This window comes from Arachis ipaensis, chromosome B10 (genome assembly GCF_059453495.1).
Source record: "Arachis ipaensis isolate K30076 ecotype BB chromosome B10, ASM5945349v1, whole genome shotgun sequence".
Taxonomy (NCBI): Eukaryota; Viridiplantae; Streptophyta; class Magnoliopsida; order Fabales; family Fabaceae; genus Arachis; species Arachis ipaensis.
In genome coordinates, this window is record NC_142435.1 from 45,629,633 (window position 1) to 45,647,145 (window position 17,513).

Sequence of the window (17,513 nt, forward strand, 5' to 3'; positions counted from 1 at the left end):
TGGATCCTGTGTGGTCCACAGATCCTGAGGTGTTCAAGGAATTACATCCCTGCACCCATTAGGCATGTAAAAATGCCTTTGTACCCAACTCTGGGCATTCAGCGCCAGGTTGGTGGCCATTTTGGGCGTTCAACGCCCATTTGTGTGCCATTTCTGGCGTTGAACGCCAGAACCATGCCTGTTCTGGCGTTCAGCGCCCAGAAGCTGCCCATTTTGGGCGTTCAGCGCCAGAACCATGCTCTGTTCTGGCGCTGAACGCCAGACAGATGCTCCTCCAGGGTGTGATTTTTCTTCTGCTGTCTTTGATTCCGTTTTCAATTTTTATATTTATTTTGTGACTCCACATGATCATGAACCTAAGAAAACATGAAAAACAACAATAAAAATAAGAATTAGATAAACATTGGGTTGCCTCCCAACAAGCGCTTCTTTAATGTCAATAGCTTGACAGTGGGCTCTCATGGAGCCTCACAGATGTGCAGAGCTTTATTGAGACTCTCCAACACCAAACTTAGAGTTTGGATATGGGAGTTCAACACCAAACTTAGAGTTTGGTTGTGGCCTCCCAACACCAAACTTAGAGTTTGACTGTGGGGGCTCTGGTTGACTCTGCTTGGAGAGAAGCTTTTTCTGCTTCCTCTCCATGGTTGCAGAGGGAGATCCTTGAGTTTTGAATACAAGGGAGTTCTCATTCCATTGAAGGACTATTTCACCTCTGTCAACATCAATCACAGCTCTTGCTGTGGCCAGGAAAGGTCTTCCTAGGATGATGGATTCATCCTCTTCCTTTCCAGTATCCAGGACTATGAAATCAGCAGGAATGTAAAGGCCCTCAACCTTTACTAATACATCTTCTACTTGTCCATAAGCCTGTTTTCTTGAGCTGTCTGCCATCTCTAGTGAGATTTTAGCAGCTTGCACCCCATAGATTCCCAGTTTCTCTATTACAGAGAGGGGCATGAGGTTTATTCCTGAACCAAGGTCACACAGAGCCTTAAAGATCATGGTGCCTATGGTACATGGTATTATGAACTTTCCAGGATCCTGTCTCTTCTGAGGCAATGTCAGTTGATCCAGATCACTTAGTTCATTGATGAACAAGGGAGTTTCAACTTCCCAAGCATCAATGCCAAATAATTTGGCATTCAGCTTCATGATTGCACCAAGAAACTTGGCAGTTTGCTCTTCAGTGACATCCTCATTCTCTTCAGAAGAGGAATACTCATCAGAGCTCATGGAGGGCATAAGGAGGTTCAATGGAATCTCTATGGTCGCTAGATGAGCCTCAGAGTCCTTTGGTTCCTCAGAGGGAAGCTCCTTATTGACCACTGGACGTCCCAGGAGGTCTTCCTCCTTGGGATTCACGTCCTCTCCTCTCCTCACAGGTTCGACCATGGCACTTATGTCAATGGCCTTGCACTTTCCTTTTGGGTTCTCTTCTGTATTGCTTGGGAGAGTACTAGGAGGGATTTCAGTGATCCTTTTACTCAGCTGGCCCACTTGTGCTTCCAGATTTCTAATGGAAGATCTTGTTTCATTCATGAAACTTACAGTGGCCTTGGATAGATCAGAGACTAGATTTGCTAAATTAGAAGCATTTTGTTCAGAGTTCTCTGTCTGTTGCTGAGTTGATGATGGAAAGGGCTTGCTATTGCTGAACCTGTTTCTTCCACCATTATTAAAGCCTTGTTGAGGCTTTTGATCCTTCCATGAGAAATTTGGATGATTTCTCCATGTTGAGTTATAGGTGTTTCCATAAGGTTCACCTAAGTAGTTCACCTCTGCTATTGCAGGGTTCTCAGGATCATAGGCTTCTTCTTCAGAAGATGCCTCTTGAGTACTGTTGGATGCAGCTTGCATTCCATGCAGACTCTGAGAAATCATATTGACTTGCTGAGTCAATATTTTGTTCTGAGCCAATATGGCATTCAGAGTATCAACTTCAAGAACTCCCTTCTTCATAGGCGTCCCATTACTCACAGGATTCCTTTCAGAAGTGTACATGAACTGGTTATTAGCAACCATGTCAATGAGTTCTTGAGCTTCTGCAGGCGTTTTCTTTAGGTGAATGGATCCACCTGCAGAAGTGTCCAGTGACATCTTTGATAGCTCAGATAAACCATCATAGAATATATCCAGGATGGTCCATTCTGAAAGCATGTCAGAAGGACACTTTTTGGTCAACTGTTTGTATCTTTCCCAAGCTTCATAGAGGGATTCACCTTCTTTCTGTCTGAAGGTTTGAACATCAGCTCTAAGCTTGCTCAGCTTTTGAGGAGGAAAGTACTTGGCTAAGAAAGCCGTGACCAGCTTATCCCAGGAGTTCAGGCTGTCTTTGGGTTGAGAATCCAACCATAATCTAGCTCTGTCTCTTACAGCAAAAGGGAAAAGCATGAGCCTGTAGACTTCAGGATCTACTCCATTAGTCTTAACAGTATCACATATCTGCAAGAATTCAGTCAAGAACTGAAAAGGATCTTCAGATGAAAGTCCATGAAACTTGCAGTTCTGCTGCATTAGAGAAACTAATTGAGGTTTCAGCTCAAAGTTGTTTGCTCTAATGGTAGGAATGGAGATGCTTCTTCCATGTAAATTGGAATTAGGTGCAGTAAAGTCACCAAGCATCTTCCTTACATTATTATTATTTTCGGCTGCCATCTCCTTTTCCTGTTCGAAAATTTCTGAAAGGTTATCTCTGGATTGTTGTATTTTAGCTTCTCTTAATTTTCTCTTCAGAGTCCTTTCAGGTTCTGGATCTGCTTCCACAGGAATGTTCTTATCCTTGCTCCTGCTCATATGACAAAGAAGAAGGCACAGAAAAATAATAATAATAATAGAGATCCTTTATACCACAGTATAGGGATCCCTTTGTGAGTGGAAGAAAAGAGGGGGAGACAAAGAATCTGATGTAAAGGAAGAAACACAACTGTACGGATGGAAGAGATGTGAGATGAGATGTTAGGATATGAATGAATAAATAGAATAGGATGGGGGAGGGATAATTTTCGAAAATTATTTTGAAAAAGAGTTAGTGATTTTTGAAAAATGGTTTTTGAAAAATGTTAGAAATTTTCGAAAAATTTTTAAAATTTAAAAATAAAAATAATTAGTTAATAAAAAAGAAATTTTTGAAAAAGAGGGAAGATATTTTCGAAAATTAGAGAGAGAGAGAGTTAGTTAGGTAGTTTTGAAAAAGTTAAGAAACAACCAAAAAGTTAGTTAGTTAGTTGAAACAAATTTTGAAAAGATAAGAAGTTAGGAAGTTAGAAAAGATATTTTGAAAAGATATTTTTGAAAAAGATAAGATAAGAAGATATTTTTGAAAAGATATGATAGAGATTAGTTTTTGAAAAAGATTTGATTTTTAAAATCACAATTAATGACTTGATTCATAAGAAATCACAAGATATGATTCTAGAACTTAAAGTTTGAATCTTTCTTAACAAGCAAGTAACAAACTTCAAATTTTTGAATCAAAACATTAATTGATTATGTTATTTTCGAAAATTTGGTATAAAATTAAGAAAAAGATTTTTGAAAAATATTTTTGGAATTTTCGAAAATAACTAAGAATTTTGAAAAAGATTTGATTTTTGAAAAAGATTTTGAAAAAGATAAGATTTTCAAATTGAAAATTTGATTTGACTCATGAGAAACAATTTGATTTTTAAAAATTTTTGAAAAAGTCAATCCAAATTTTCGAATTTGATGAGAGAAAAAGGGAAAGATATTTTTTTGATTTTTTGAATTTTTATGATGAGAGAGAAAAACACAAAAAACAGAAAAATGTGACACCAAACTTATAATGTGACTCAAGACTCAAACAAGAAACAGAAAAATATTTTTGCTTTTTATGATTTTCTAATTTTTTTGGATTTTTCGAAAATTATATGAAAAAGAAAAAATAAGGATTCAAAAATTTTTAACATGAATTCCAGGAATCTTGCCATGTTAGTCTAAAGCTTCAGTCCAGGAATTAGACATGGCTCACTAGCCAGCCAAGCTTTCAATGAAAGCTCCAGTCCAAAACACTAGACATGGCCAATGGCCAGCCAAGCTTTAGCCTTTAACACGAGAGTATATTGCTCTTTGATAACAAATTGCAAGCCTCAGTCCAAATGAATTTAGACATGGCTTTACAGCCAGCCAGGCTTCACATGCTTCATGAAACACTAGAATTCATTCTTAAAAATTTTGAATAAAATTTTTGAAAACATTTTTATTATTTATTTTTATTTTTATTTTTTTTTCGAAAACAGATGAGAGATTTTTGAAAATATTTTTGAAATTTTTTTGAAAACAAAACGAAAAGAAAATTACCTAATCTGAGCAACAAGATGAGCCGTCAGTTGTCCATACACGAACAATCCCCGGCAACGGCGCCAAAAACTTGGTGCACGAAATTGTGATGTCCAGGCTCAAACAATCCCTGGTAATGGCTCCAAAGCTTGGTGCTTTGATCTTAATTCATAATTTGTCACAACTTCGATACAACTAACCAACAAGTGCACTGGGTCGTCCAAGTAATACCTTACGTGAGTAAGGGTCGAATCCCACGGAGATTGTTGGTATGAAGCAAGCTATGGTCACCTTGTAAATCTCAGTCAGGCAGATATAAAGTGATAATGGTGTTTTCGAATATTATATAATAAAATAGGGATAGAGATACTTATGTAAATCATTGGTAGGAATTTCAGATAAGCGAATGGAGATGCTTTTCGTTCCTCTGAACCTCTGCTTTCCTACTATCTTCATCCAATCAGTCTTACTCCTTTCCATGGCTGGCTTTATGCAAGGGCATCACCGTTGTCAGTGGCTACATCCCCTCCTCTCAGTGAATAATATGCTCACGCACCCTATCACGGCACGGCTATTCATCTGTCGGTTCCCGATCATGCTGGAATAGGATTCACCCTCCTTTTGCGTCTGTCACTAACGCCCAGCACTCGCGAGTTTGAAGCTCGTCACAGTCATTCAATCATTGAATCCTACTCAGAATACCACAGACAAGGTTTAGACCTTCCGGATTCTCTTGAATGCCGCCATCATTCTAGCTTACGCCACGAAGATTCTGGTTAGGAGATCTAAGAGATACTCATTCTAGCTTAATTCATGTAGAACAGAAGTGTTTGTCAGGCACGCGTTCATAAGGGGGAAGGATGATGAGCGTCACACATAATCATCACCTTCATCACGTTCTTGGGTGCGAATGGATATATTAGAAGCGAAATAAGAAGAATTGAATAGAAAACAGTAGTACTTTGCATTAATCTTTGAGGAACAGCAGAGCTCCACACCTTAATCTATGGAGTGTAGAAACTCTACCATTGAAAATACATAAGTGAAAGGTCCAGGCATGGCCGAGATGGCCAGCCCCCATGGTCTAAGAACAATGCGTTCAAAAGATGGTCAAAAAGATTAGTAAAAGGTCCTATTTATAATAAACTAGTCATTAGGGTTTACATGAGTAAGTAATTGATGCATAAATCCACTTCCTGGGCCCACTTGGTGTGTGTTTGGGCTGAGCCTGAGTGTTGCACGTGCAGAGGCCATTTGTGGAGTTGAACGCCAGTTTCTGTGCCAATTTGGGCATTCAGCTCTGGTTTTGGATCCTTTTCTGGCGCTGGACGTCAGATTTGGGCAGAAGGCTGGCGTTGAACGCCAGTTTACGTCGTCTATTCTTGGCCAAAGTATGGACTATTATATATTGCTGGAAAGCCCTGGATGTCTACTTTCCAACGCAATTGAAAGCGCGCCATTTCGAGTTCTGTAGCTCCAGAAAATCCACTTTGAGTGCAGGGAGGTCAGAATCCAACAGCATCAGCAGTCCTTTTTCAACCTCTGAATCTGATTTTTGCTCAAGTCCCTCAATTTCAGCCAGAAAATACCTGAAATCACAGAAAAACACACAAACTCATAGTAAAGTCCAGAAATGTGAATTTAACATAAAAACTAATGAAAACATCCCTAAAAGTAACTAGATCCTACTAAAAACATACTAAAAACAATGTCAAAAAGCGTATAAATTATCCGCTCATCACACGCGTACGCGTGGGTTGCGCAAATTTGAGAGTGACACGTAGGCGTCTGGCATGCGTACGCGTGACATGGGATTGTGCCAATCGTGCGAAGGCATCTCCGCGTACACACAACTCTCGGGTGCATTCTGGGTTGGGGCCATAATTACATACGACGCGTTCGCGTTAGGCACGCGCACGCGTGGATGGCCATGAAGCGAAAATGATGCGCACGCGTCAGGGACGCGTACACGTGATGGAGTTTGTGCTTCTAGCACAGTTCCAGCCCCACACCAACACCACTCTCTGGCCAAACCTCCATTTTCGCCGATTTCCAGGGTCACGCGTACGCGTGGTTGTGTTTGTGCGCAAAGCACGCTTCCAGCGCCACACCCGTGCAACTCTCTGTTCAACTCCTTGGTGGTGCGAATTCACACATGACGCGCACGCGTCAGGGACGCTTGCGCGTCACACACCCTTTTTTTTATACAGAATGCATAATATAGAATGCAGATGATTATGCAGAAATTATGAAGAATACTGTGAAAAACAAAATAAAATAAAACTAAGAATGAAAAGGGATGATCATACCATGGTGGGTTGTCTCCCACCCATCACTTTGCTTTTACGTCCTTAAGTTGGACGGTCCATAAGCTCAGTTTGCTTCTGTTGGTGGATCCTCCAAGAGGAAGACCTCTATCTCTTTATTGTCCTTCATCTTCTCACCATGATACAGCTTTAAGCGATGTTTATTGACCTTGATGAATTTGGAACTTGAAGGATGACTCAGGTGGAAGACTCTGTATGGCTCTGCCTTTTCCACTCTATAGGGACCTTCCCATCTTGATCTCAGCTTGCCTGACATGAGCCTCAATCTGGAGTTGTAAAGGAGAACCAGCTCCCAGGTCTGAACTCTCTTCTCTTGATATGCTTGTCATGCACAGCCTTCACCTTCTCTTTGTATAGCCCGGAGTTGTCATAAGCTTCCAGTCGAATGTTCTCCAATTCTGCTAGTTGCAGCTTCCTTTCAGCACCAGCCATCTTAAATCCCATGTTGCATTCCCTTACAGCGCAGAAAGCCTTGTGTTCTACCTCTACTGGGAGGTGACAAGCCTTTCCGTATACTAGGTGGAAGGGACTCATCCCAATGGGTGTCTTGTACGCTGTCCGATAAGCCCAAAGCGCATCTACAAGCCTGGTGCTCCAGTCCTTCCTATGAGGCTTGACAATCTTCTCCAGTATGCGCTTTATCTCTCTGTTAGACACCTCGTCTTGTCCATTGGTCTGGGGATGGTAAGCTGTTGATACCTTGTACACAATGCCATATTTCTTCAGTAGACCTGTTAATCTCCTGTTACAAAAGTGAGTGCCTTGATCACTCACGATTGCTCGTGGTGATCCAAAGCGACAGATAATATGATTTCTAACAAAGGAGACAACAATGTTAGCATCATCAGTACAGGTAGAAATTACTTCCACCCATTTAGAAACATAATCCACAGCTAACAATATATATAAGAAACCACTAGAGTTTGGAAATGGACCCATGAAGTCAATGCCCCAAACATAAAAAATTTCACAAAATATCATAAGTTGTTGGGGCATCTCATCCCTCTTGGATATATTCCCAAATTTTGGCATGGGGAACAATATTTACAGAAGACAGTAGCATCCTTAAAAAGAGTGGGCCACCAGAACCCACAGTCTAAAATTTTTCTAGCTGTTCTTTGAGGACCAAAATGTCCACCACTCTCAGAGGAGTGGCAGGCTTCTAAAATTGACTGGAATTCTGATTGAGGCACACACCTTCTAATTATCTGGTCAGCACCATACCTCTATAAATATGGGTCATCCCATATATAATATTTGGACTCGCTTTTCAGCTTGTCCTTTTCATGCTTAGTAAAATTGGGAGGCAAGGTATGACTAACTAAATAATTAACTATAGGTGCATACCAAGGAACTACCTCAGATATTGCATGCAAGCTATCAAATGGAAAAGTATCATTGATAGGAGTGGAGTCATTCTTAATGTGCTCTAGGTGACTCAAGTGGTCCGCCACTAAATTCTGGGAACCACTCCTATCTTTGATTTCTAAATCAAATTCTTGCAGCAACAATATCTAACGTATTCACCTTGATTTGGACTCTTTTTTAGCTAATAAATATTTTAGATCTGCATGGTCTGAGTATACTACCACTTTAATACCAAGTAAATAGGCTCAAAATTTATCCAGAGCAAAAACAATAGTCAGAAGCTCTTTTTCAGTGGTAGTATAATTAGACTAAGCCGCGTCTAAGGTCTTAGAAGCATAAGCAATTATAAAAGGCTCCTTACCTTCGCGCTGAGCCAGCGCCGCTCCTACTACGTGGTTGGAGGCATCACACATAATCTCAAATGGCTGGCTCCAATCTGGTCCTCTCACAATCGGAGCTTGAGTCAAGGCGATCTTCAGTTTATCAAATGCTTCTATGCAGTCCTCACTCAGCTCGAACTCAACATCCTTCTGCAGCAGCATGGATAAAGGCAATGCTACCTTACTGAAGTCCTTGATAAATCTCCGGTAGAAACCTGCATGACCAAGGAATCAACGGACTTCCCTCACGGAGGAGGGGTAAGATAAACTAGAAATGACACTTACCTTTGCTGGATCTACAGAAATACCAGTATTAGAAACAACGTGTCCTAAAATAATACCTTGTTTTACCATAAAATGACATTTTTCAAAATTGAATACAAGGTTTGAACTAACACACCTGTCTAATACTCTAGCTAAACTATCCAAGCAAAGGTTAAATGAATCGCCATACACACTAAAGTCATCCAGGAAAACTTCCATACAGCTCTCAATAAGATCTGAGAAAATACTCATCATGCATCTTTGGAAAGTAGCCGGTGCATTACATAAGCCAAAAGGCATCCTCTTGTATGCATACGTTCCAAAGGGACATGTACAAGTAGTTTTCTCCTGATCTTCAGGAGCTATATGAATTTGAAAATAACCAATGTAACCATCTAGAAAACAGTAGTGTGATTTACCTGACAGGCGATCAAGCATTTGATCAATGAATGGTAGGGGATAGTGATCCTTACGAGTAGCCTGGTTGAGTCACCTATAATCAATGCATACCCTCCAAGAATTCTGCACTCTAGTTGCTATGAGCTCTCCATGCTCATTCTTTACTGTTGTGACTCCAGACTTCTTGGGCACCACTTGTACTGGGCTGACCCATTCGCTATCTGAGATTGGATAGATGATATCAGCTTCAAGCAATTTGGTTACTTCCTTCTTGAAAACTTCTAGAATTGTGGGGTTCAGCCGCCTTTGAGGTTGACGGACAGGCCTTGCTCCCTCTTCTAAAAATATCCGATGCTCACAAACTTGAGGGCTGATGCCGACTATATCCGCCAAGCTCCACCCAATCGCTGTCTTGTGTCTTCTCAGCACACTAAGCAGCTGCTCCTCCTATTGGAAAGTGAGTTTCCTTGCAATAATAACTGGGAGCTTCTGATTATTCTCAAGGTAAGCATACTTGAGGTGGGGTGGAAGGGGCTTCAACTCCATTTTCTGCTCATGGCTAGGCACTTGATCCTTTGGAGCTAGTGATGGTGGCAAGGTGTCTTCATCTTATTCAGGGGGCTTTCCCACACTTGCACCTTGCTCCATGTGCCTCTCTTCTACTTCTTCTTGGTGAACTGCAGCTACATTTTCATCAATGATGTCTCACTGGAAGACGGAATGATCTTCCGGAGGATGCTTCATAGCTTCATCCAGGTTGAAACTCACTGCTCTGCCATCTATTTCAAAAGAGTAAGTTCCTGAGAAGGCATCCAATTTAAACCTTGAAGTCTTCAGAAATGGCCTTCTAAGTAGGATGGATGATGGTCTTCCTGAGTCATTAGGGGGCATCTCCAATATGTAGAAGTCAATAGGGAATGTGAGCCCCTTAATGCTCACCAGCACGTCCTCAGCAATTCCTACCACCGAGATTATACTTTTATCTGCCAAAACAAAATGTGCTGCTGACCTTTTTAAGGGAGGGAGCCTTAAGGCATCATATACAGATAATGGCATAATACTCACACACGCGCCTAAATCACACATGCAGTCAGAAAATTTTACACCCTCTATAGTAATAGTAACCATGCATGGACCTGGATCACTATATTTTTTTGGTATATCACCCATTAAAGTAGAAATAGAGCTACCTAGAGGAATAGTTTCTAAATCCTGTATTTTATCTTTATTCATGCATAAATATTTTAGAAACTTAGCATACTTAGGTACCTGGCGAATGGCATCAAAAAGGGGAATAGTTACCTCAACCTTTTTGAAGATCTCTACCATCTTGGGATCTAGCTCCATCTACTTTCTGGATTTCCTAGCAAGGTGTGAAAATGGAATGAAAATGGCTTCTCTTATAACTTCATCTTCTTTTGGTACTCCATTCTTTAGTTGAGCTACTTCTTCTTCAACTATGTCTTGTGCTTCCTCCTCTTCTTCAACATCATCTACCTCAACAATGTCTTCAACTTGGATATCTTCATTTGAGCTTGGCTCCTCATGACTCTTCTCTTGCAGTGTGATTCCGGACCTCAAAGTAATGCCATTGATTCCACCTTTGGGGTTGGATAAAGATTGAGAAGAAAGTACACTGGAGCTTGAAGGTTGATTGTTGGGGGTAATTAGTGAATCTATCCGGGAGATGAGAGCTTGTATGATGGAGCTAAGACCATTTATGGAAGAGTTAATTGTATTCTAAATGTCTTGTTGTCCTTGCGTAATTGAGCGAAGTATCTCATCATTAGAGGAAGAAGAGAGGTAAGTGATTTGAGGGGCCTGTTGTTGGTTGTTCTGAGGTGCTTGGGACTGCCTTTGGTGAGGTGCTCTGTAAGGCTAGTTTTGGTTCTACTGTCTATTGTTGTTGTTGTTGTTATTCCACCTCTGATTTCCACTGTTGTCTCTGCCTCCTCGGTTGTAGTTGTCTCTCCATCCTTGGTTGGAATTATCTCTCCACCCCTGGTTGGAATTGTCTCTCCAGCCTTGGTTGGAGTTATCTTGCCAACCTTGATTGTAGTTTCCACCTTGGTTATAATTGTCACCTTGTTAATAGTATCCTTGATTCGGGCAGTCATAGAAATTATGAGTAGCTGCCAAGGTGTTGTCTTCTTGTTGGAGCTGCGGTCACTCATAAGTGTAATGAGTATAGCAGGCACATATTCTGCACACTCTCTGAGGAACCAACTGTTGACACTGTTGTTGTGGGGGAGGCTGAGGTTGTTGTTGATTCAGCTGTAGCTGCTTCAGTATGTTGGTCATCTCTCCCAGAGTCTGTGTGAGAGCAGCAGTCTCACTACTAGAGGAAACCTCCGCGATAGCCTTGGGATGGTTGTTCCTGTGCCTGACATTCCGGGTAGACTCAGCTAGATCGGTGATCAATTGCCATGCTTCTGTCGCCATCTTGTACTTCTTCAGAGAGCCATTACTTGCAGCATCTAATGTAGTCTTATCCTGAGGCTTCATGCCTTGTGTGAAGTAGCTAATCAACACTAACTGGTCAATCTTGTGGTGGGAACATGAGTCTAGGAGATTCCTGAAGCGTTCTCAATACTCATAAAGAGTCTCTGAATTGCCTTGAATAATGCAGGAAATTTCTTTCCTCAGTCTGTCTGTAACTTCAGCTGGAAAGTACTTGTCCAGAAATTCCCTTCTGAGCAGATCCCAATTAGTAACAACTTCTTCAGGTTGAGTGTAGAACCACTCCCTTACCTTTTCCTCAAGAGAAAACAGGAAGGCAGATAGCAAAATAGTAGTCTCATCTGCACCATGACGCCTAGTAGTTGAGCAGGCTGTCTAAAAATCTCTAAGGTGCTTGATAGGCTCCTGAGCAGGTAAGTCATGAAACTTAGGTATTAGGTTGATTAGCACAGTCTTCAGTTCAAATTCTGCAGCCAGATTAAAGTCTGGCACTAGATACGGTTGCAGTGTAAAGTTTGGAGCTCCTGCTTCATGGAGAGTAATCCTTCTGGGATCTGCCATATTACTTGCACATAAATCAACAGAATTAGTAGAAGAGGAGCTTGTTTCTTTCTCAAATGGCGCTTCAGATTTGCTCTCAGATAAGACTGGTGAATTGGTAGTAACCACTTCACCACCCTCAGAGGCTAACCGATGCCGAGCTCGCCTAATACGTGAAATAGTTCTTTCAATTTCAGGATCAAACTTGGCTAAGCTCGAATCAGGTAGTGAACGCGTCATTCAATGAAAGAAACACACAGCTCATGGTAATAAAATAGAATAAAATATACAAATATGTAAAATTAAAAATATTTACACCAACCAATAATTTAGCACACTATTGCAACTCCCCGGCAACGACGCCAAAAATTGACGTGCGTAAAATTGCCGATTAAGAATTTATAGAGAAAATAGCGTTGCAAGTACAGTTCTTAACCAACAAAAATTCTGCTTATCAATTTAGAAGGGTTGTCACAAATTAAGAATAAAGTACTGGGAGTAGAATTCGCAGGTCGTCTCCCAACGGGTTGACAAAAGAGTGCTATTTTATTAGTCAGGAATTTTTCCGAAAAATTTTAGAGTTGGAGAACGGAAAATTAAAATAATTATGAATTAAAGCAATGAAATTTAACGAGAGAATTTATATAATTAAAATAAAAGTCTTGACCGGGAGAAGACTAATCGGAAGTTCTATCCTTGTTGGATTTTCTCAAGTGTAATAGCAAGAGGTTGTCGTTTTTACTTAGTTAACCCTTACCGAATAAAGAAAAGTCAAGTAATTGAGCCAACTCTTATTCACAAGTCCTAATCCTCTCCTATGGAAGGACTAGCATTAATGACTAGAGAATTGGCCAACAATTTCCAATTAAAATTAACACTTGAGTATTCCAACTCAAGGGTCTCCTATTAATCAACTCCCAAGCCAAGTTGGGAGTCTACTCCATTGATATGAATGCCATTTTCATAAACCATAAAAGGGAATAAAAAGAAGACATGATAAATTAAATAAAATAATAACTAAAAATTAATTAAAGGTAAAAATAGTTCTTTGCATTAATAAATTCCAAAGCCATAAACATCCATATCTGAACAGGGTTAATAGGTGATTAAAAGAGTAAGGGAATAAGGAAACAAACTAGAATAATGAAAACTTCAACGGAGGTAGTGACTCTTCTCAATCTCCAAATCAAAAGCATAAAACTAAAAATCTATGAATGTGAAGAAAACCTAGAGGAAGTAGTAATTTTTCTCTAGGATTCAAACTAAAACTAAAAACTATGCGAATGTGAATGTGTCAATGTGTCAATGTGTGTTGAGTCCCTGCTTGTCCCCTAGCTCTAGTCTGTGTTTCTGGGCCAAAAACTGGGTCCAAACTCAGCCCAAAATTGCCCCCAGTGTCTTCTGCGTTTTCTGCACGTGGCGCATGTCACGCGTACGCGTCAGCCACGCGTACGCGTCAGGTACACGCATGCGTCGCTGTGCAATCTCGCTTATCACGCGTACGCGTCAGGTACGCGCACGCGTCGCTATGAAAATCTCCAGATCACGCGCACGCATAAGGTATGCGTACGCGTCGATGCTCGCTGGTCATCTCCTTTGTTTCTTGTGTTCCTTCCATTTTTGCAAGCTTCTTCTTCATTCTTTAAGCCATTCCTGCCCTATACAGCCTAAAAACACTTAACGCATGGATCACGGCATCGAATATTAAAAAGGGAAATTAAAAATATACAATTTAAAGGCTTAGGAAGCAAGTTTTCAATTATAGAACAAAGTTGGGAAGGAATTGTAAAATCATGCAAATTATATGAATAAGTGTTCAAAGACTTGATAAAAATCACTCAATTTAGCACAAGATAAATCATAAAATAGTGGTTTATCAAGACTCCTCTAAAGACTCCTCAATTGAATGGCTTGGCTGAAAGGATGAACAGAACATTGGTTGGAAGAGTTAGGTGCTTATTGTCACAGTTTGGATTGTCAAAATACTTTTGGGGTGATGCTTTGAGTACTGTTGTTTATGTCTTGAACCAGACACCATGTGTTCCCTTGCAATTTGAAATGCCAGAAAAGGTATGGTCAGGTAAAGATATTTCTTATGATCATTTAAGAGTCTTTAGATGTAAAGCTTTTGTTCATATTCCCAAAGATGAGAGATCTAATCTTGATGTAAAGACTAGGCAGTGTATTTTTATTGGCTATGACATGGATGAGTTTGGTTACAGGTTTTATGATCCTGTTAGCAAGAAGGTGATTCGGAGTAGAGATGTTGTCTTTGTTGAAGACCAAACACTGAAGAATGTTGATAATGCGGAGAAGCCAATGGTTCAGCCTAGTGATGATTTTTCTGACTTGGATATTAATCCCTCTATGCCTATGGTAGAAGATGGTAGAGTTGAAGCTCAAAATAATGAGCATGATACAAGTGCAGGTGAAGATGGAATAGTTGATCCAATACTTGATGAAGTTGGTGATGATGATCAAGATAAAGAACCAGCTTTGGAAATTTCTGCAAATGCACTCAGAAGGTCTACAAGAGAGAGGAAGCCTTCGTCAAGGTATTCTCCACATGAGTTTGTTTTGTTGACTGATGGGGGAGAACCTGAATGCTTTGGAGAGGCTGTTGAAGATGAAAGCAAAGGTCAATGGCTTGAAGCTATGCAAGAAGAAATGAAGTCCTTACTTGAGAATGATACCTATGAGTTGGTGAAGCTACCGAAGGGTATACGAGTTTTGAAGAACAAATGGGTATTCAGAATCAAGAATGAAGAACACAATTCTAAGCCTCGGTATAAGGCTAGATTGGTTGTTAGAGGTTTTAGCCAGAGAAAAGGTGTTGATTATGAGGAGATCTTTTCTCCTGTTGTGAGGATGTCATCCATTCATGCTGTGCTTGGATTAGCAGCGTCTCTTGATTTGGAGATTGAGCAAATGGATATGAAGACAGCTTTTCTTCATGGTGATTTAGATAAGGAGATCTACATGGAGCAACTGGAGGGCTTTGTTGTTAAAGGAAAAGAAGATTTTGTGTGCAAGCTTAACAAGAGTCTTTATGGATTGAAGCAAGCTCCAAGACAGTGGTACAAGAAGTTTGAATCTGTTATGGGGGAGCATGGTTATTGTAAGACAACTTCAGATCATTCTGTATTTGTGCAAAAATTTTTTGATGATGATTTTATCATTCTTTTGCTTTATGTGGATGATATTTTGATTGTGGGCAAGAATGCTTTGAGGATTAATGAGTTGAAGAAACAGTTGAGCAAGTTCTTTGCTATGAAGGACTTGGGTCCTGCCAATCAGATTTTGGGCATGACTATTACTCGTCATAGAGATTTCAAGAAGCTTTATTTGTCACAGGAGAAGTACATAAAGAAGGTGCTTCAAAGGTTTGGTATGAATGATACCAAATGTGTTACTAGTTCTTTTGCTCCTCGTTTTAAGTTGAGCACCAAGCAGTGTCCAACCACTGATGAGGAGAAATAAGCAATGGATGAAATTCCTTATGCCTCAGCTGTTGGAAGCTTGGTGTATGCTATGGTGTGTACTAGACCAGACATTACTCATGCGGTTGGTACTGTGAGTCGTTTTCTCTCTAATCCAGGTAAAGAAAATTGGAATGCTGTTAAATGGATTATGAGATATCTCAAAGGTACAACTAACTTGAGTTTGAGTTTTGGTGGTGAGAAACCTTTGCTAGTTGGCTTTACTGATGCAGACATGGCAGGAGATATTGATTCTCGAAAGTCTACTTCGGGTTATTTGGTCAAGTTTACAAGGGGAGCTATTTCATGGCAGTCAAGGCTACAGAAGTGTGTTGCACTTTCTACCACAGAGGCAGAGTTTATTGCAGCAACTGAAGCATGTAAAGAGTTATTATGGATGAAGAAGTTTTTTGTAGCACTTGATTTCAAGTAAGACCGTTATGTGTTGTCGTGTGATAGCCAAAGTGCTATTCATCTTGCCAAGAATTCTACTTTTCATGCAAGATCTAAACATATTGATGTTAGGTATCACTGGATATGGGATGTGTTAGATTCCAAGTTGTTGGAACTTGAGAAAGTTTACACTGATGACAATGGTGCTAATATGATGACAAAAGCAATGTCAAGAGATAAGTTTGAAACATGTTGTTTGATCGCCGGAATGGCGAGGGCCTCCACCTAGTCGAGAAGGGGGAGATTTGTTGGGTTTTTTTCCTCTCCTTTGTGAGGCCCAAGCCCAACATTTTGAGGGTATTTCTTTGCACCCATTGTGCCACAACCCTATTCAGATTTTTGGGGTCAATTTGAGAGAAAGAGAGTAGCCACCAAAAGAGAGAGAAGAAGGAAAAACATAATTCCCGTTTTTTGTAAAGCAGAAAATTTCAAATGACAGTTTCTGATTTATTCACCGTTGGATCGAGTTGAAATTTGAACTGCGCATTCCTCTCATCTTGTTCTTCATTCTGGTCGGTGGAGAGGTTGATTGAAGGTTTGCAGTAGGAGAAATTGGCTTCGCAAGAGAGGAATTAGGTTTCCTATTTTTACACAGAGCAGCAATCTTTGAACGGCAATTTCTCATTCTTTCACCGTTGGATCGACGTGAAATTTAAACTGTAGATTCTTCATATCTTGTTCTTCATTCTGAAGGGTGGAGATTTTAATTGGAGGTCTGCAGAGGGAGAAATTGGCTTCGACAGAAGCTCTGTTTTTGGGTATATTTCATCTTCTTGCTTCTCATTTGTAAGCTTTGGTGATTTGATGTTTTAGCTGGTTACATGCACGTTTTTGTGCTTTGTTTGAGACTCTCTTATACCTCATTTGATTATAGTGGAGCTATTTCATTGGTCTGGACGACCCCGTGATTTTTACCTCTCACATTGAGGGGATTTTCCACGTTAAAATCCAAGTGTGTTCTTGTTATTGTTTTACTTGCTATATCTGCTTGTTATTGTTGCTGCTATATTATGTTGTGAGTGCTTCCATATTACTCTTGTGTTGAATATTTGTATTGTTTTCGCTGCTAGACTCTTTCACTAAAAATAAAATTATAAAAAAGAATTTATAATTTTTTTAATATATATTGATAAACTTTTTTAAAGAAATAACTCAATAATTATATGATAAAAAAAATAATATTCATATTAAAATATAATAAAAATATAATAAAGTTCGGCTTATCTATATTAAAATTTTATAATTCGTCTTTGCTCTCAATCCAACAAACCAAAGATCTAAGTACTATTAAAAATTTGTTGTTAATCAATAAATTATTATATAAGGCGAAATTTAAATCTTTAATACTTATTTAAACGAAATAGTGAATTAATCATTAAACCAAGCTAAGTTGATTTTACAAAACATTTTTTTGTTGGGGTCAGGTTTCATAACTTCATAGGAGAACAGTTCGTTTAAGCTCTGTGGCCCATTAATGCAAAAACGTGAATCATAGTTAATATAGCAATGGACCCAACTTAACCCAACTTAACTTAGCCGTTGAA

The 17,513-nt window shown here is 39.8% G+C and overlaps 1 non-coding gene across 1 annotated transcript; it reads left to right on the forward strand.

The window, feature by feature from the left end:
• Nucleotides 1-2,154: 2,154 nt before the first annotated feature.
• On the forward strand, nt 2,155-2,262 carry LOC148579891 (small nucleolar RNA R71). Its single transcript, XR_015895796.1, has one exon. It is a non-coding gene; the product is annotated as a small nucleolar RNA R71 (small nucleolar RNA).
• The last annotated feature ends 15,251 nt before the right edge of the window (nt 2,263-17,513 follow it).